The 18,047-nt window shown below is 43.1% G+C and overlaps 1 pseudogene; it reads left to right on the top strand.

The window, feature by feature from the left end:
• The first annotated feature begins 4,761 nt into the window (after positions 1–4,761).
• Positions 4,762–17,067, top strand: LOC142440196 (twinkle mtDNA helicase pseudogene; annotated as a pseudogene).
• Positions 17,068–18,047: the final 980 nt, after the last annotated feature.

The following is an 18,047-nucleotide window of genomic DNA, read 5'->3' as shown; positions in this document are numbered from 1 at the left end:
TGCTAAGTAATTGAGGCTGTTTGACAGCAGGAGCTGGGAATCAACCTGGGATCTTTAACTTTGTGGTAGTTACATAATTTGATGTCAACTTAAAAATACATAAAAGTGGAGGGGTGTTATTCAACTTTTCAGTCAGAGCTGAGCCTGATGGTGCCTCCTGGTGGCCTTGGCCTTCTCCTAAGGAGAGCTCTCAGAACTTCCTCTTCTTTCTCTGCCTTCACCTTCCTGCTGGCTGACCCTGATTGCTCTCAGAGGCAACGCCATCGTATCCACCCACCAGCCTGTGATCTTCCTGCATTTGGCATCATTTCATGTGGCTGTGTGAGTCTAAAGAGTGACTTAGGGACGAGTATCAGACGATGGATGAGTTGGACTGGTCTGGGATGTTTTCTTGATATACCAGTATTTCTCAATATAAAGCTCTTTCTTACACATATATGAGTATCTCTGGATTTGTTTCTCTAATCAACCCAGCCTAACACAAGCTCCAAGTCTCTGTATTTAGTAAAAAAGAGAAAAAGGGAAAAAAGAGAAAGAAACATTAATTATAGTATGGTAACCAACTGAAAACCATGTAGAGCAAGGGAATAAGATGGCTTCAGTGGTTCTTTTTGACTTTTCACTCCTTGCTAAGTGATGCTCAGGAGGTGGATTACTTGCAGCTATCTGCTTCTACAACTAGAATTAAATTCCTTGCCTTTGCCAGTGACTGTCCCAAGAAACACCGCGACTCTGACTGCTGAGCACCCAGGGAAGAGCACACTCCTGTATTTTAATTAGACCCTGACATCTGGTGTGGCCCGAGAGTGCTTATTTGCACACCTGCAGGCTATTGGCTGTAAAGAAGTCCAGCCTGACTGGAGATTACCCGTGCAGATGGAGACTGAAGTCATTTAATTTAATCGAGCAATTGTGTGGGCCCTGTAGAAATGAGCAGCAATTGTGAAATGCGGGCTCTGTCTCAAATCCAGGTACTCTGTTCATTATGTAACACACATTTCACCTCTTCCCACAGTCTTCAGCACCAATCCAACCAATCACAAGAGAAGCAGGGAGGCAGAGAATCTTGTAGATTTTGGAGGGGAGAAGGATTAGAGGTGAGTCTCTAGGACCGGAGCTAAAAGGATAACGTCATTTGTCAAGGATGCAAATATCCACCGTCCTTCCACTGCTGAACAATTGCCTTTCATGGCTTCAGCTTCACCAGGGGAGCATCTGCCTTTGAGTCAGAAGGAGGTGAACACCTGGCCCCCACTGAAAAGGAGGCAAATGTGATGGAAGATGGGCAGGGGGACTTCATGGGCACTTGCATTTCTATAGCATTGAGGAAAACCTCTTAATTTTCATTTCTAGGAGGCTGTGTTTCCTGTTTCATAGAACATTGTCTGTACCATCTGTTTTATTTATTCCCAAATAGGAGTCTCTGGGGGGTGCAAATGGCTAATGAACTTAGCTGCTAACCAAAAGGCTAGAAGTTCAAGTCTACCCAGAGGTCTTAGCCATGGCCAATTCCAAATCATAGTGGCCCTTTTCAGCAAGGTGGAACTGCCCCCTGTGGGTTTCCAACACTGTTAACCCTTTAAGGGAGTAAAAGAGCTTCATTTTCTCCCTGGACCTCAGAAGAGAAGCTTGGTGATCTACTCTCCAAGATCTGTCATTGAAAACCCTGTGGGACGCAGCTGCATGACAATACACGTGGGGTCACTATAGGTTAGAATTCATTAGATGACAACTGGGTTTGTTGTTGTTGCTGTTGTTGTTATCAATACTTCTCAGGATACCTGATATGTTTTGCATGCTCAGTAAGCATAATTTTAAAAAATGAATAATACGCCGACTGAGGTCATATTGCTAGACTATTATTTTCCTGAATGCATTCTTCTGGGTGGTCTTGCAGTGTTGGGCCCACTCTGGGCAGCCCTCTGGAAGATTCCACCTGTATAAACATTCTCTGTCCTCAATACTAGGATGCCCTTTGCTAGCTAACATTGTTTCCTAGTTATCTCAGAGAAGCTTGTGGGATCCCAGCCCGTTCACATGCTAGCTGAGGAGAAGGATCATTTGGAAGACAAGTGGCAAATGATCCCACGGAGAATAATGCCTACCTCTGTGGTTCTAATGAAATGTGGGAGCCTTCTAGAAGAGAGGGAATGCCTGCGAGAGAGGAAAACAGGCAAAGGGCCTTTGTTTAGACCTCGAGGAAAAGACAGTCAGAGAAATTGTGGGAAGTCTTCCAGATAAACAGAAAGGGAAGTATAAAGTAAATGGATAATGGACAGAGCTGGCATGCATTCCTGATTGAACCATTTATCACTCATATGAATGTAATAGCTAGTGCATTAGCTATCTAAACCTTAGTTTCCTCTTTAAAATGGGGAAACATTGTGATATGCCATAGGCATTCCATAATAACTGGGAGTGAATGAGGCAATATTTGTAGAAAATATAGAAAATTTCCATATTGTTATTATTTTTAAGTTTTATTGGCACTTCAAGCAATTCAATAATTCAATCATATTAAGAAGGGTTGCACAATCATCACGTGCTGTTGAGCAAACTCCAAATCATGGAGAGTCTATGCACAATAGAGTGACGTGTTGCTTGGTCTTGCACAGCTTTACAAGATCTGTTGTGTCCAGTTTGGTCATTGTAGTCGCTGTGTATTTTGCATGTCTTCTAATCAATGCACTTACTCTCCAGCACTACACTGGACAATTGTGTGTGTGTGGTCCACAGGGTTTTCGCTGGCTAAATTTTACGACTACGTGGCCAGGCCTGTCTTCCTTATTTATCTTAATCTGGACACTCCGTTGAAATCTGTCCATCATGGGAAAGCCTCCTGGTATTGGAAATACTGGTTGAAGAACTTCCAGTATCATGGTAATAGACAAGCCACAACAGTGTGTCAAAGTGGTGACTGGGTGGTTGAGGAATATAGTTAATGTGTAATAGATCATTTTAAGGAGGAAGAAAAGGAGGAGGGTAAAAGGCCAAAGAGAGTGGTGACTGCAGTTACAGTAATGACCTAGAGCACAAAGCAGACTAATGTAAAGAAAGAGACGTGGCCAGCGTACTTGGAGAAGAACTGTGGGGATCAACATCGTTGGGAGTCAAGCACAAGCCATTTGTGTCACCCAGAGACCTCCTAGTTAAGGTAAAGAATTAGAATTCATTTTAAGAGCATGTTCTCCCTTTTTTTGTAATAAAATAAAAAAGGCATAATCAAGGAAGTCTGCTTTGCTTTTAATTACATTAATTGGAAAAGTAAAGACCTTAATTGGAAAAGCCAAAATGCAATCATCTGTCAGCTCCCAATTTTCTTTTTAAGTTTTATGGTGCCAGAGGTCTAGGGACTCTGGCTCTTGGAAGCAGAAAAACCTAGTTTGCTGATTGGGGCATTGGAGGAAATGGAAACACCTTTTATTCCTAAGGATGGCGAGTGTACTTGGACATATCTAGAAAGCAAGGTCCTGAAATAACCTGCTTGAGTATTGATTAGTTCCAGCTGCAAGCACAGGATGGAAAGCCCAGCCATGCCTCCTGTCATTGAAATATCAATGGCAGTGTTGTGTTTGTAAAGTGCCTGTTTGCAAGGAGGAAATGGAGCTGTCAACTTATGCTCTAAGGTAGCAAGCAAAGTGCTCGGACAACTAGATTTGCCAAGGATAAGGATAGAAATTGATCCCTCTCTTAATGTTCAGAATGTTCTTCTGCTCCCAAGGAGACAATGGTGAGACGTGTGCAAGGTGCTTAGGACCAAGCGTGAGCACTCTGAGCTCAACCTAGGATGCTCGCGTCCCTATTAACAAGCATGGAGGCCACCTCTGCCTTCCTCCCACTACACAAGGGAGAAAGAGAATCCAACTCCACACTCCCCATTGGCTAGTTTCTGCGAGGGAAAGGTCAGACCTGCTTCCACCTTTCCTCCTTCTTTACCCTATTGTGATATCAACCATCCGCCGACTTCACTCCACTCCTCTCTGTCGGGTTAAATCAGCCACTGCAGTGGCCACACAGAACTCACAGACAACACTCACAATGACAAGTCTGATTAGAAACATGAAATACATAGTTCTTTTGTCTGCGCTGGCAGGCATATCCTCTCTCATTGTCAGCCTTGGTCATGTGGCCTCGGCCTTGCTCAGGCAAGTGCTACTAAGTGCCCAAAGGGCACACTATTCGCAGGACAAGATAGTTCTGTGGGCCCCGAAGTCCACTGCTCTCTCTCTTGGTCTTTGCTTGGCTTCTCTAACACTGCTCCTTGCAGGGATCATGGTCCACTTTACTCCTGGATCTTCTCTCTTAGTGGTATTTTAGGGGGAAAGGGGCCCTCAAATTCAAATATTTTTTAGAAACCCACTAAGTTTCAAACAGAACCTAAACAAGACAAAAGCACAAGAGAATCATCCCAGTGCGAAAGACCATCAATCAGCAAGAGGCCATGCTGGCATCCAGGGATCCAGAATCACACATTGACAGATCAATTCAGTCACAGGTGGGATAACAGAATGGGGAAAGGGTTCATGACTGGGTTACATACACTGTAGATCTGAAAAGCTTACAAGTTTGGTTCAGAGCCTTCTGGCCAAGGCAGTCAGGGAAAGTCTGACTATGTGGCTATGTGACCCTGGAATCTCAATTTCTATCAAGGGCACACACAGGCAAAATTGTGCCCTCACGTGCACACATTTGGACTGATGAGCAGTGTGATAGCAATCCACTTTCAAACACATTCTGCCTCCAGGCAAAGCTTTTCACACGATGGCCAATGGTCAGATGAAACCCAATGAAGGCCGGATCTCTGTGAAGATTCAAAAATGGACTTCAGGCTCCTGCTACAAACTGTAGCCTGTCGAAAACCTAGAACTAAGAATTTCAGTTCTAATACAGTGGTCGTGATTTCTCTTTTCCTGCTTCTGAAGTGTTTTCCTTTATACTCAGTTGGAATGGAAAAACGGACTACCTGATTTGCCTGGTCCAATCTAATCATTTGGTGGGAGTTTTATAGACCATGGATACAAGAGCTAAATGAAGCAATTTCACGTCAGTGCACAAGCACATCTGGAAGCAGAGCCAGAGCAAAAATGGGGGTGTACTTTATTAGCTCTGACAACAGAATTTAGGAAATTGGTGCAATATTCAGCTTTCGGACAAGTAGAGCATAAAATCTCAACATTGATGTGGAGAAAAGAAAACGTAAGAGAGAAAACAGAGAAATGGATATCTTTTTTTAGTTACAGGCTTACTGACTACTCTTGCATAAACTTTTGCTGAAATAGTAAAAAAAACCAGTTATTGATTCTATTCTAACGACGACTTATGTGAGTAAGAATAAAACTGTACCCTATGGGATTTTCATGACTTTCCAAAGATCACCAGGCCTTTCTTCTGCAATAAATCTGTGTGGGGCGAAAGAACAACAACAAAAATAAATTGGTTAGTAACCCAGTGCTTAACCATTTGTGCTCCCTGGGAAATCCCCTATCACTAGGCTGCCCTTGTCAGATGCGATCAAATTGGGTCTGACTCACAGTTACCCTTTACACAACAGAACAAAACACTGCCTGATCCAGCTGAAACTTGTTCACCACTGCTGGGCTTCAGCCACTGTGTTGCAGCCACTGTGTTGCAGCAGCCACTGTGCTGTCAACCAATCGTGTTGAGGGTCCTCTTCTTTCTTGCTGACCCTATCCGTAAGTAAACATGATGTCCTTCTCCCATCACTGGTCCTTCCTGAGAGCATGTCCATCATCACTTCTCAGGGGCAATCTGTCTGTACGTCTTCCAACACAGATTGGGTCATTCTTCTGGAAGTTAATAGTATATTCAATATTCTTCTCCAGCACCATAATTCAGAGCCATCAATTCTTCTTTGATCTCCCTTCTCCAGCTCTCAAATGCATGTGATGAGATTTAAAAATACCATGGCTGAGTCAGGAGCACCTTAATCCTCAGAGAGACTTCCTTGCTTTTATCCACTTAGAAGAAGTCTTTTGCAGCTGATTTGCCCAGCATGAGACTGCTTTTGCTTTCTTGGCTGCTGTTTTCCTTACTGTTCATTGTAGATCCAAATAAAATGAAATTCTTGACAATTCCACTTGTGTTCTCCATTTATCATTATGCTGCTTTTTAGACTAGTTGTGAGGATTTTTGTTTTCTTTGTTATAAAGAGTAATTCATTCTGAAGGCTGTAGTTTTCCTTAATCTTTATCAGTAAGTGTTTCAACTCCTTTTGATTTCAGAAAGCAGAGTTGTGTCATACACATATTACAGGTTGTCGATTATATTTTATGTCACATTGTTCTTCATATGGCTCATATTCTTGAATTATTTGCTCAACATACAGATTGGGTACATATGGTGAAAAGTTAAAACTCAGGTGCACAGCTTCATGATTTTAAAGCAAGCAATATCTTCTAGTTTTGTTAGAATGACGGCATCTAGATCTATGCACAAATTGTTATGAGCACAATTAAGTGAGATGGAGTTTCTATTCTTTACAATGTTAACTATAATGTTTCATGAACTCCACAGTCAAATATCTTTGCATAGTCAATAAAATACAGGTAAACAGCTTTGTGGTGTTCTCTGCTTTTAGTTAAGATCTATCTGATACCAACAATGTTAGCCCTCTTTTCATATCCTCTTCTGAATTCAGCTTGAATTGGGGGCACTTTCCTGTTGAAAAAAATGCCACTGCAACCATTTTTAATAACCTCCAGTAATTTTTTATTTATCTGTGATTTAATGATATTGTTTGAGAATTTACATTTGGATTTTCTTTCTTTGAAATTGGCACAAATACGGATCTTTCCAGTCAGATACATAAGTATTTGTATTCCAAAGACAGACTATGGAAAAAAGGAATTTCTTTAAAAAAAAATAGCCAGCAAAAACCTTATTAATAATAATGGAACTTGGTATGACATATTACAGAAAGATACAACCCTCTGTTTGAAAACACTCAAAATAATAGGTTTAGTAGTAGGATAGCAGGTGGACACTGGGCTTGCTCATGCACATTCCCTTAATACAAGAGGACCTTGCTCAGCTAAATGGTCATTTCATGATACCCACCCTCCCAACATGATCACTGAAGACAGACGTGTGCATAAGCAAACATGGTGAAGACAGCTGATGGTGCCTGGCTATCAAAAGATATACAGTCTGGGGTCTTAACGGCTTGAAGGCAAACAAGCTGTCATTTAGCTCAGAAGCAACAAAGCCCACATGGAAGAAGCACACAAGCCTGTGTGAACATGAGGCATTTAAGGGATCAGGCAGCAGACACCAAAGAACAAAAACCATCATTGTGTGATCACTTTCCCCACATAAACGCTGAAGACAAACGTGTGCATAAGCAAACATGGTGAAGAAAACTGATGGTGCCCGGCTATCAAAAATATGTAGCGTCTGGGGTCTTAAAGGCTTGAACGTAAACAAGTGGCCATCTAGGCCAGAAGCAACAAAGCCCACATGGAAGCAGCACACCAACATGTGTGATCACGAAGGGCCGAGGGGACCAGGTTTCAACTACCAAAGGTGGGGGGGGGGGGGATCATATCACCATGAATGAGGGGAGCGTGTGATGGTGACCCAATGCCCATCTGTAGACAACAGGACATCCCTTGCAGAGGGGTAGTGGGGAGGTGATGAGTCACTCAGGGTTCAGTGTAGCAATAATGAAACTCACAACCTTCCTCTAGCTCTTAAACGCTTCCTCCCCTCCAACTATCATGATCCCAATTCTACCTTGCACACCTGGTTAACCAGAGGATCCACAGTGGTACAAATGGGAACTGGAAACACAGGGAATCTAGGACAGATGAACTCCTCAGGACCAGCAGTGAGAGTGGTGATACCGGGAGGGAAGGGGAGCTAGAAAGGGGGAACCGATCACAAGGATCTACATACAGCCTCCTCTCTGGGGGATGGGCAACAGAAAAATGGGTGAAGAGAGACGCCGAGCAGTGTAAGATAAGATAAAATAATAATTTATAAATTATTAAGGGTTCATGAGGAGGGGGGAGTGGGGAGGGAGGGGGAGAGGGAAAAGGAAAATGAGGAGCTGATGCCAGGAACCCAAGCAGAAAGTGAATTTTGAGAATGAGGAAGGAAAAGAATGTATACGTGTGCTTGACACAATTGAAGCATGTATAGATTGTGATGAGTTGTATGAGCCCCAATAAAATGATTTTAAAAAATAATATATCCAAAATAGGCATATCATATAATGTCACATTACTCATCAATAAAAAGGATTGAAACAGTCAAAAATGGGGAAGAGTCAAATCCTCAGAGTAGAGTCAACTTTCAGAGATGTAATAAAAATGGAGGGGATTCCCACCAAAGCGTTATAAGGAAGGAATATATGTTACTCTGGTTACATTAGGGAAACAAATCCACAGAAACTCTTATGTATAAGAGAGTGTTTTACATAAAGGGTAAGTGCACATCAAGAAAACATCCCAACGCAGTGCTGCCCAAGCCGACAAGTCCAACATTAGCCCATATGTCTGACATCAATCCACACTTCACAAGGTTCCAACTGGAATGAAGATTCTTCATTTCGAAAAATATCATTGTCTCCTCAGAACACTGGGTTGATGTAAGTGGGCAGTATAGAAAGTGGATACCCAAAACTGGGGGATAAAGACATGAAGTGGTTGGCTTACAAACTTTCATAGGTGGGGGAAAATATTCTCAGGATTATAGGATTAAGGTGTAGGTGTTAGTTAATTGCATTTGTGAGGCTAAAGAATTATGTACAGGTGCCAAGTTGGCAAGGGGTGGATTGAGATCATCAAATTTATTGTGCCAACCTGGCCAATAAACACACGTGGAGTTAAGTGAAGGGCATAGAGATAAATGGCTCAGTGAGCCTCGCCTTTCTAGTTCTTGGGTCTCTTGCTTTGTGATGGTCGGACCAGGGTGCAGCTGCCTTAGCCAGTTCCTGCTTCAGCTGGCAAGGCTCACTTCCTGCAAGACATCCCTGAGGAAAAGCCCCACATAGATCTACCCCGATGCAGCACTGGTTGCGAGAGCAGCCGTATGAAGACTCCTGCCAGCACTGAGATGCTAACATGTTCACCGACTCAGCTTTCCTCCTGCAGTCGGCGTTACAGTGTTTTTTGTGAGATGGAGGAGGACTTTGTGGAGTGGTGTCAGGGAGGCAGGGGAACAAGGGCACCAGATAACCAGCACAAGAAGATCCCCTCAGCAACTACCAGAAAGGGTCCATTAGGAAGGGTCCAAAAACCCTTTGGATTTGCTGGCAGTGAGAAATTCAACTTAGAAGCAAAGTTTCCTTATGTTTTTAAAATCATTTTATTGGGGCCTCATACAACTGTTATCACAATCCATACATATATCCATTTTATGTGAAGCACATTTGTTACCGTCATCTTTCTCAAAACATTTGCTTTCTACTTAAGCCCTTGGTATCAGCTCCTCATTTTGAACAGTTTCTTAAAGTGAGAGAGCAGCCATGTCTGCAGTAGACTCCCGTTTACCACTGACCAGCTGCATGAGCCGATTCTGTGAGTCCCACTCCTCCCTGGAACAGCCGATATATTCTGGCCCCTGAGGTAACCCAAACAGCTAAAACTCTTGTGTGTTAGACAGGGTTCTCCAGAGAAACAAAATCAAGCCACTTATGAATATATATACTGTCTGAAGAAACATAGTAGCTAATTAGTCCACACAACAGTACAAAGGACTCAGTTGAACTAACTTGCATGGAATAGTAAATATAATGGAAGTCCTTCAACTCACAAGAGCTCCTGGGTCCAAAGTAAAGGAAGCAGACACTTGAGTCTTCCCTAGGGCAATGCAGGCAGTTCAGCCACAGGCAGCAAACATCAGGGCGGGTCACTAACAGCAGCTCAGGAGCTTAGTGAAGCAGGCCTGGAGGGGATACCAAACTCAAGCAATGCAAAACAAGAGGATCTGACAGCCTCAAGCTCAAACAATGTACACACCAGCAGTGTGGTGAAGCAAGTCTCAAAGGAACCTCAAGTTCTAGCAAAAACAATCCACGGGTTGGTGTCATACAGGTAATGTACTTCACAAATTGAGGCAGAGAACTAGCTAAAGCAGCCACATGCTGGTCCAATCACCAGAGAGCAAGAGAGGGGTGGGCTTGCCAATCCTTTTATCTCTTTGCCCTCCAATCAAACTGCGACCTTATTAATCCCACATGTTTCTATAAACCTAACTATCACGTGTGCCTTGCTGGCCTCTGGGGGTTCCAAATGCATAGCAGATAGCATGCGCAGCTTGGGGGAGACATTCTCAGGACCCAAGCTACACTCTGCCATCTTTTTCTTTCCTACTTCTCTCCAACTTTGTGCTCAAGTGCCCTCCGCATCCCCTGACATGCCCCACATCCCCAACATAGCACACATGTACACACAATAACATTACCATAAAATCAGTGACCCCTACCCACAAAGTGGTTTTATTTTTCATATATATTTTTTATTTCTTCAGGTTTTGTACATTTGTTCTCTTATAATATTCCATTATTTTCTTCTAGTTCTCTTCCACTTTCTCTTCTGGTGTAACCTCACCCTCCTGAGAATCCATACTCTGCCCAGGCACAAGCAGGCAGACCTGGAGATTCCAGAACACCCATCCAAACAAGGACTTTTTAATTTCTTCTTGCAAAGTCCCATCCACACTCGATGCCGCAGCAATAGAACCTCAGCACTCACACTCAAGACACACTCGTCTTCCTTGCTTTTGTCTCTCCTTCTTTTCCCTACACATCCTAACATTATCTCTTTCTGCCCCCTCTATTTTTCCATGTGAAATATATTTCTAGAAACTTATTAATTCTGATTTTTAAACAAACAAGGTTCATTGTCATCAACTCAATTCCAATAGCAATCCGATAGGACAAGGTAGAACTCCCCTGTGGGTTTAAAGATGGTAAGTCTTTATGGAAGTAGAAAGTCTTGCCCTTCTGCCATGGAGCAGCTGGTAGTTTCTCATACAAACTGCTGACCTGGTAGCTAGGAGCCCATGCATCACCACTACACCATGAGGCCTCTGTGAATTCTGATTAACCCTCTTAAGATACATTTTCCAATTATTTTCTACAAATCTGTTGGTCTGTCCAGACAACTTATTATTATTACTATCATTATTTTTATTTTATTCTCTCACTTATTCCCCTCCCCTTTCTGCACATAGCTATTTCTCTGTCCTTTTCTTCATTTCACCACTGTGTGTTTTCCAGCTCCTGGCTGACCTATTCCACATCACTAGACAGAATCCACTCCCCCTAAATGACCAGCAGCTCAAACACCACTAATAGCTCTACCATGATGCTGACGCAACAGCAGTCAACCATTTAAACAAATTCAAAAAGAAGAAAAACAAGCACAAACAAACTAAAGTTACCCAACCCTAGTGGAGTACTCTGAAAAATAGGCTTGGGAACTACCAGAAACAGAATTCAGAAGAAGGAAGGATGTTTAGATACTTTCAAGAAATATAGGGAACACTTGCAAGAGCAATCGAAGTAATTGAAAATCATCATCCTTGAGCCAAAAGGAATAACAGAAGATAAACAATGAGATAGCAGAATTAGGCAACATAGTAAAAACCTGAAGAATAGAATGGGAAAAATGAAAATTAAATCAGTGTACTCAAAGACCATCATTCCGACTATAATCAACCAAAGAAACAATCCAAGGAAAAGTGAAGGAACCTGGAAAGAAGCCTGAGAATGATGTGAAGCACTATCAAGAAAACAACACACATCTCATCGGGGTCTTGGATTAAGAAGAAACAACAAAAAGGTACAGAGAAAATAGTACAAGAAATGGAGGAAGAAAAATTCCCCTGTATCACAAAGGAGGAGAAAATAACGATTCAAAAAGTTGAGAGATAGACCCTAAAGGAAAGAAAACCAAACCATCCTGGCATATTGTGGCCAGACTCTCCTGTGTCAAGGAAGAGTAGAGCGTCCTGAGGGCAGTGAGAGAAAAGACCAATCACAAACAAAAGAAAACCAGTACGTGTCAGCTCTGACCGCCAAAACCATGTGGCAGCAAGACAATTGTGTGACATATACAAACGTCAGAAAGAAAAAAGTTATCAACCAACTATTGTACATCCAGCTAAATTATTTCTTTAAAGGTGAGGTAGAAATAAAGATTTTCCAGACAAAGAAAAATTTAAAAAGTCATAAAAGAAGATTGCCATTATAATATATATTTACTATGCAATGATGAAACATACAACTTTTTTCTAGTTCTTAAATGCTTCCTCCCCTACACCTCCCTGCACCCCCATCATGATCCCAATTCTACCTTATAAATCTGGCTAGACCAGAGGATGTACACTGGTACAGATAGGAACTGGAAACACAGGGAATCCAGGACAAATTATCCCTTCAGGACCAGTGGTGAGAGTGGCGATAACAGGAGGGTTGAGAGAAGATGAGGTATAAAGGGGGAACCAATTATAAGGATCTACATATAACCTCCTCTCTAGGGGACGGACAACAGAAAAGTGAGTGGAGAGAGACGTCGAACATTGTAAGATATGACATTGTAAGATAAGATACGACAAAACAATAATAATTTATAAATTATGAAGGCATCATGAGAGAGGGGTGAGCAAAGAGGGAGGGGCAAATGAGGACCTGATACCAACAGCTTAAGTGGAGAACGAATATTTTGAGAATGATGAGGGCAACGAATGTACACATGTGCTTGACACAATTGATGTATGTATGGATTGTGATGAGCTGTATGAGCCTCCAATAAAATGATTTTTAAAAGAAGAAGAAGCGCTGTGCAGTCCCAGGCCATCTTCAGAATTGGTCCTATGCTTGAGCCATTGGGACAGTTGTGTCAGTTCATCTCGGGAAGGGCCTTCTCATTGTCATGGCCCCTTTGCTTTATCAAGCATGGTGTCCTTCCCCAGGACTGGTCTCTTCTGACAATATGTTGAACAAAATCTCATTATTCTTGCCTCTAAAGAGTACTCTGGTGATTCTTCCTCCAAGACAGATCATCAAAGTTATGTCTCATCTTGGCTACAGCAGCTCTGGCCGTTCAAAAACCACCACCTACTCCACTGAAGAAATACAGGGCTTTCTACTCCATTAGAGCAGAACACTCTTGGAAATTGATATAGGCAGTTTTATCACTGTGATGATGGCATCAACTCGATGGCAGTGAGTTTGGCTTGGGGGTGGTTTGGTTTTTGGTAGTCCATGGCACTTTCACTATTCTTCACCATCACCTCAATTCAAACACAGAGATTCTTCTCTGGAGTTCCTTATTTAATGTTCACCTTTCACATGCATATCAGGTAATGGAAAATATGATGGCTTACTGTAGTCTTCAAAGTAACCACGCTGCTTTTCAACACTCTTAGGAGGTCTTATTTAGCAGATTTGTCCAATTCAACATGTTGTTTGATCTCTTGATTGCTGCTTCCATGAGAATTGATTGTGGATTGAAGCAAGAAGAAACCCTTGACTACTCTCTCCACCACTTGTCTGTCAGTGTGTTAGTTTCTCTTACTGTGGTGACTTGTGTGTCTCTGTGTTACTGGAAACTATCAGTGGTATTTCAATGCCAGATGCTATAGGGTCACCCAAAGTGAACAGATTTCAGAGGAGCTTCCAGACTAAGTGCAGACTAAGAAGAAGGAATTGCCTGCCCATTCAGAGGAAGTAGCCACTGAAAACCATATGTTTGAGAATATAGCATAAATTATTGTAATTGAATGTGCAAAGACTTTGAGTTAAAAAACAAAAGGGAAGAAGATACTGCATTTCTCAAGCTGAAAGATCTCAAGAAAAATTTCCAGCCTTGAGCTGCAATATTAAAGCATGCTATGGACAAAACTGAACAACATAGAAACATCAAACAAAGATAGAAAAATGTAGTCGCTGTACCAAAAAGAATTGGTCAGTATTCACGGTCAGTATTCAACCATTTTTAGAAGGTAGCATATGCTTAGGAACTGATGGTATTAAAAGAAGACATCTAAGATGAGCTGAAGCCATTGATGAAAATCAATCAGGATTTGATGGGAACCCAATTGAGATGTTTCAGCAAATGGATGCGGTGCTGGAAACAGGCCACTGTCTATGCTGAGAAAGAAGGAAGACAGTTATCTAGTGCAAAATATCATTGGTGCCAAGTTTGGGAATGCTGACTCTGTAGCCACATGTTCAACTCTTCCCCTTTATCTATGCCTCTATCCTTACCACACTGATTTTCCAGTTTTCCAAGATTTTCCCTTTTTTCTGTTTTTCCCCGTTTTCCCTTTTTTCTAAAATCCTTAAGGAGTCTTGGGGTATTGCAGTTAGATGTTGGGCTGCTAACTGCAACATCAGTGGTTCAAATCCACCAATCTCCCACCCCCATAAGGAAAATAGGAGACTGTCTGTTTCCATAAAGATTTACAGTCTCAGAAACCCTTGATAAGGTGGCTATGAGTCATAAAATATTGAACTTGCCAAGGATTTTAGTTTACTTGGATCCACAATCAATGCTAATAGACACAGTAGCAAAAAAAAAAATCTAACGGCACATTGCACTAGGCACATCTGCTGCACAAGACTTCTAGAAAGCATTAAGGAGCAAAGATGTCACTTGAAAGGCTAAGGCATGACTGACCCAAGCCATGGTATTTTCAATCATATCTTATGCACATGCAATGTGGACAATAAATAATGACAACCAATTCATTTGAATTATGACACTGGCAAAGAATATTGAAAGTACCATGAAGAACAGACTAAGTTGCCTTGAATGACGTACAGTCAGAATGAGCTTTAGAAATAAGAATGGTGAGAATTTGTTCATGTATTTTGAAGTCATTCTATGGAAAAGGACATCATGTCTAGTAAACTAGAAAACCAGCAAAATGCAGAGAGAGAGAGAGAGAGAGAGAGAGAGAGAGAGAGAGAGAGAGAGAGAGAGAGAGCGAGAGAGAGAGAGAGAGAAGCTTTTGATGAGCTGGATGGTGTAATCTTGGGCTCAAACATAAAAATAATTGTGAGCTGTCACAGGACTGAACAGAGTTCTTTCTGTTATGCTCAGGGTTGCTATGAGTGAGAGACCCCTCAAGGACGCCTAACAATAACCATAACAACGTAAATCTAAATCAACCCAATGGCAGTGGGTTTGTTTCCTTGGTTTTTGTAACTCAGAAGACAAGTGAACCAACCAAAATTAAATACTAGTGAGCCACAGCACTGGATCTGACCATACCTATGTCCCCTTCCATCTATATTTCAACAGCCTTATGTCTAACCTTCAATCTCTTAATTGGACATAAGGGTGAATAATATATCGTTTCCAGTCTCAACAGGTTTATACTCCAATGAACATTTACATTAACCCAACAGATTCCCCACGCACATATGAAATGTCCTCTATATTGTCATTTGACCTGGCCATGTCTACTTTAAGCCAGGGAGCCCTGGTGGCATAATAGGTCCCTTGGACTACTGACTTTTTGGTTTAAACCCAACCAGCTGCTCATTGGGAGAAAGGAGGCTTTCTGCTCCCATAAACAATACAAGCCTAGGCTTCCGAGGTTCAGGAGAGAGGTGCATGCGGATGCCAAGTTGCTGGCACCCGGTGTGAGGCGATCACTGTATCTCTGTTCCAGCAAAGCTGCTAGTCTGAAAGTCCAGGGAAGCCCCAGGGGTCGGGAGGTTGCTGGTCCATGCAGCTCAGAGACAGTGGGATTAGGAGGCCTGTGGCGAGTAGGAGCTGAGGGCCAGGGAGATGGAGTGTGCTTCATGGAGACCACAATCTGTCTGGGCTACCACTCATCAATCACCGAGATGTGCAAGTGGTACTGACTAGTCATGAGCCGGACTATCTGGCTGTGAGCCAATCCATGGGGCTGCCCACCCTTGCCTACCCTCGGGAACGGCTTGCTTACTCCCTGATCTCAAACAGTTCAGGCTGAGCGATGTCCTCTGGTCCTGGGATGCTGCCACATTCTCAGCTCAAAAACTGAGCCCGCAGTGATGCTCTCTGGTGTGGCCAGGTCAATAACAGCCCTGTTCCCTGGAGCCTTGACCATGGCTTAAATCTTTCCAGTATGCTGTGTACTGCCTGCCTGCTTGCCTGCCTGCCTGCCGGCTGGCCGGCCTACCTACCTGCCTGGCACAAGTCTATCGTATCATTCCAGCAGCTTCGCCAGGAGGTGCTGGGAGAACTTTAGAAAGTGGAGCAAGCAGCTGGCGTCCGTTGGCGCCTCTGTGCAGACCACAATCGCCTCTTGGAAGAACACAGGAATGGGGAGTGAACCGTCTTTACAGGGCCATTGGGCAGCGGGAAGATGACATTCATCAGTGACCACATCCTGGATCTGTGTACCCAGGGGATGAGCACACGTGAGTAGCTTTGAGATCAGCCACATGAGCCTCGTCGGGTCATGCTGACACAGTTTGCAGTGGGGTGGCTGGACGGCTGCTGAACAGATAGGATGAATGAGCAGACCGCTTTGAGGACCTGCCTCTCTACCACTTGACATCCCCAGGGCAGCAAAGCATACGGACTGTGGTGGATACGATGCAACATGCAGCCCACGTCTATGAAGCTGGTCCTGCGGTTATTGATGATCTGCAGTTCATGATGGGACACAAGCAGCTGTCCACTGCTCAAGACCACATCGTAGGGGCCTTTCAGAAGTTTGCTACAGACAGTAGCTGCTGGGTGACACTGGCCATTCACCCCCAGAAGGAGGAAGTTGACAAGGAACAGCAGATGGCATTCACTTGGGGCTCGACCAAAGCAGGCCAAGAAGCCGACAATGTTCTGATCCTGCAGGACAGGAAGCTGGGAATGGGATCAGGGAAACGATATCAAAGGTCTCCAAAACCGTTTCGATGGAGATGTAAGCGTTTTCCTCCAGAAGTTCAACAAGCTCCCTTACCTTCTCCATCCCACCAAAAAGATCAGAGAATACAAACAGACTTATTGTCAAAAACCCTCTTCTGGCAAAAAGGGGGCCCAGAACTCTGAGCCATGCCTGGGCCAAGCCCTGCAGCCAGGCACCTGCCAGCCTTCAGGGTAGAGGCAGTGCAGGACATATACGGAAGTGCATCCGGTGGGACAGGCTGAGGCAGCTAGTCTTTCCTGGTCCTCTGATCACTGACGGGTCTTGAGCTGTGGGCCTTTCTCAGGTGGAGGGGCATCACCTCAGGCACTGTTTCCACAGTGAGAGAATTCCATCAGCAGAGACCTGAGAACCTACTTGGTACCGGGCTTTGTTCTAGGTCCTTCGGGCAGGGCCCTGAGCATGACAGATGCCATCCCCACTTCTGGGAAACCTGCCTCCCTGTGGAATTCTCATGATGGGGAAGCTGTAAGGTCTGAACAAAGCAGCAGAAATAAACCTTTAGCAAGTCAAAACCACTATGAAGGCCACCCCCAGAGTACTGTGATAGAGAAGGCCCAGTGAGTTAGGAAGCATACGCTGTGAACACCGGGAAGAAGAGGGCCTCAGGGAGAGTGAGCAAACTATGAGAACACAGCACCGGGATGGGAAGAAGACCCAGTGACATCATGAAATACGTAGATGCCGTAAGTTTGCAGATTTTGATATGGATTACCTCTCAATATAGAAAACATGAAAATATACACAATTGGACCAATAAACAACATCACAATAAATAGACTATTGAAGTTATTGAAAATTTAATTTTACTCCGATCCATAATCAAGGCCCACAGAAATGGCAGGCAGAAAAGCAAGTGATGTATTGCACTGGGCAAATCTGCTACAAAAAACCCTCTTTAAAATGTTCAAAAGCAATGAAAACATTTTAAAGATGAAGGTGCACTTGACACAAACCATGATCTTTTCTGTCACTTCATATACATATGAAGTGAAACCTGGACAATTAATAGGGTAGATTGAAGAAGAATGTATGTTTTTTAAATTATGGTATTGGGAGAATGTTAAATATACTGTAGCCATAATCAAAAAGAACACGTCAAGATCTATCTTGCAGTATCATGTTGTCTGTGATAGGCTAATAGCTACAGCTCTACA

Source organism: Tenrec ecaudatus, chromosome 2 (genome assembly GCF_050624435.1).
Source record: "Tenrec ecaudatus isolate mTenEca1 chromosome 2, mTenEca1.hap1, whole genome shotgun sequence".
Classification (NCBI taxonomy): domain Eukaryota; kingdom Metazoa; phylum Chordata; class Mammalia; order Afrosoricida; family Tenrecidae; genus Tenrec; species Tenrec ecaudatus.
Note: the sequence above shows the minus strand (reverse complement) of the source record. Positions and strands in the feature narration are given on the sequence as shown.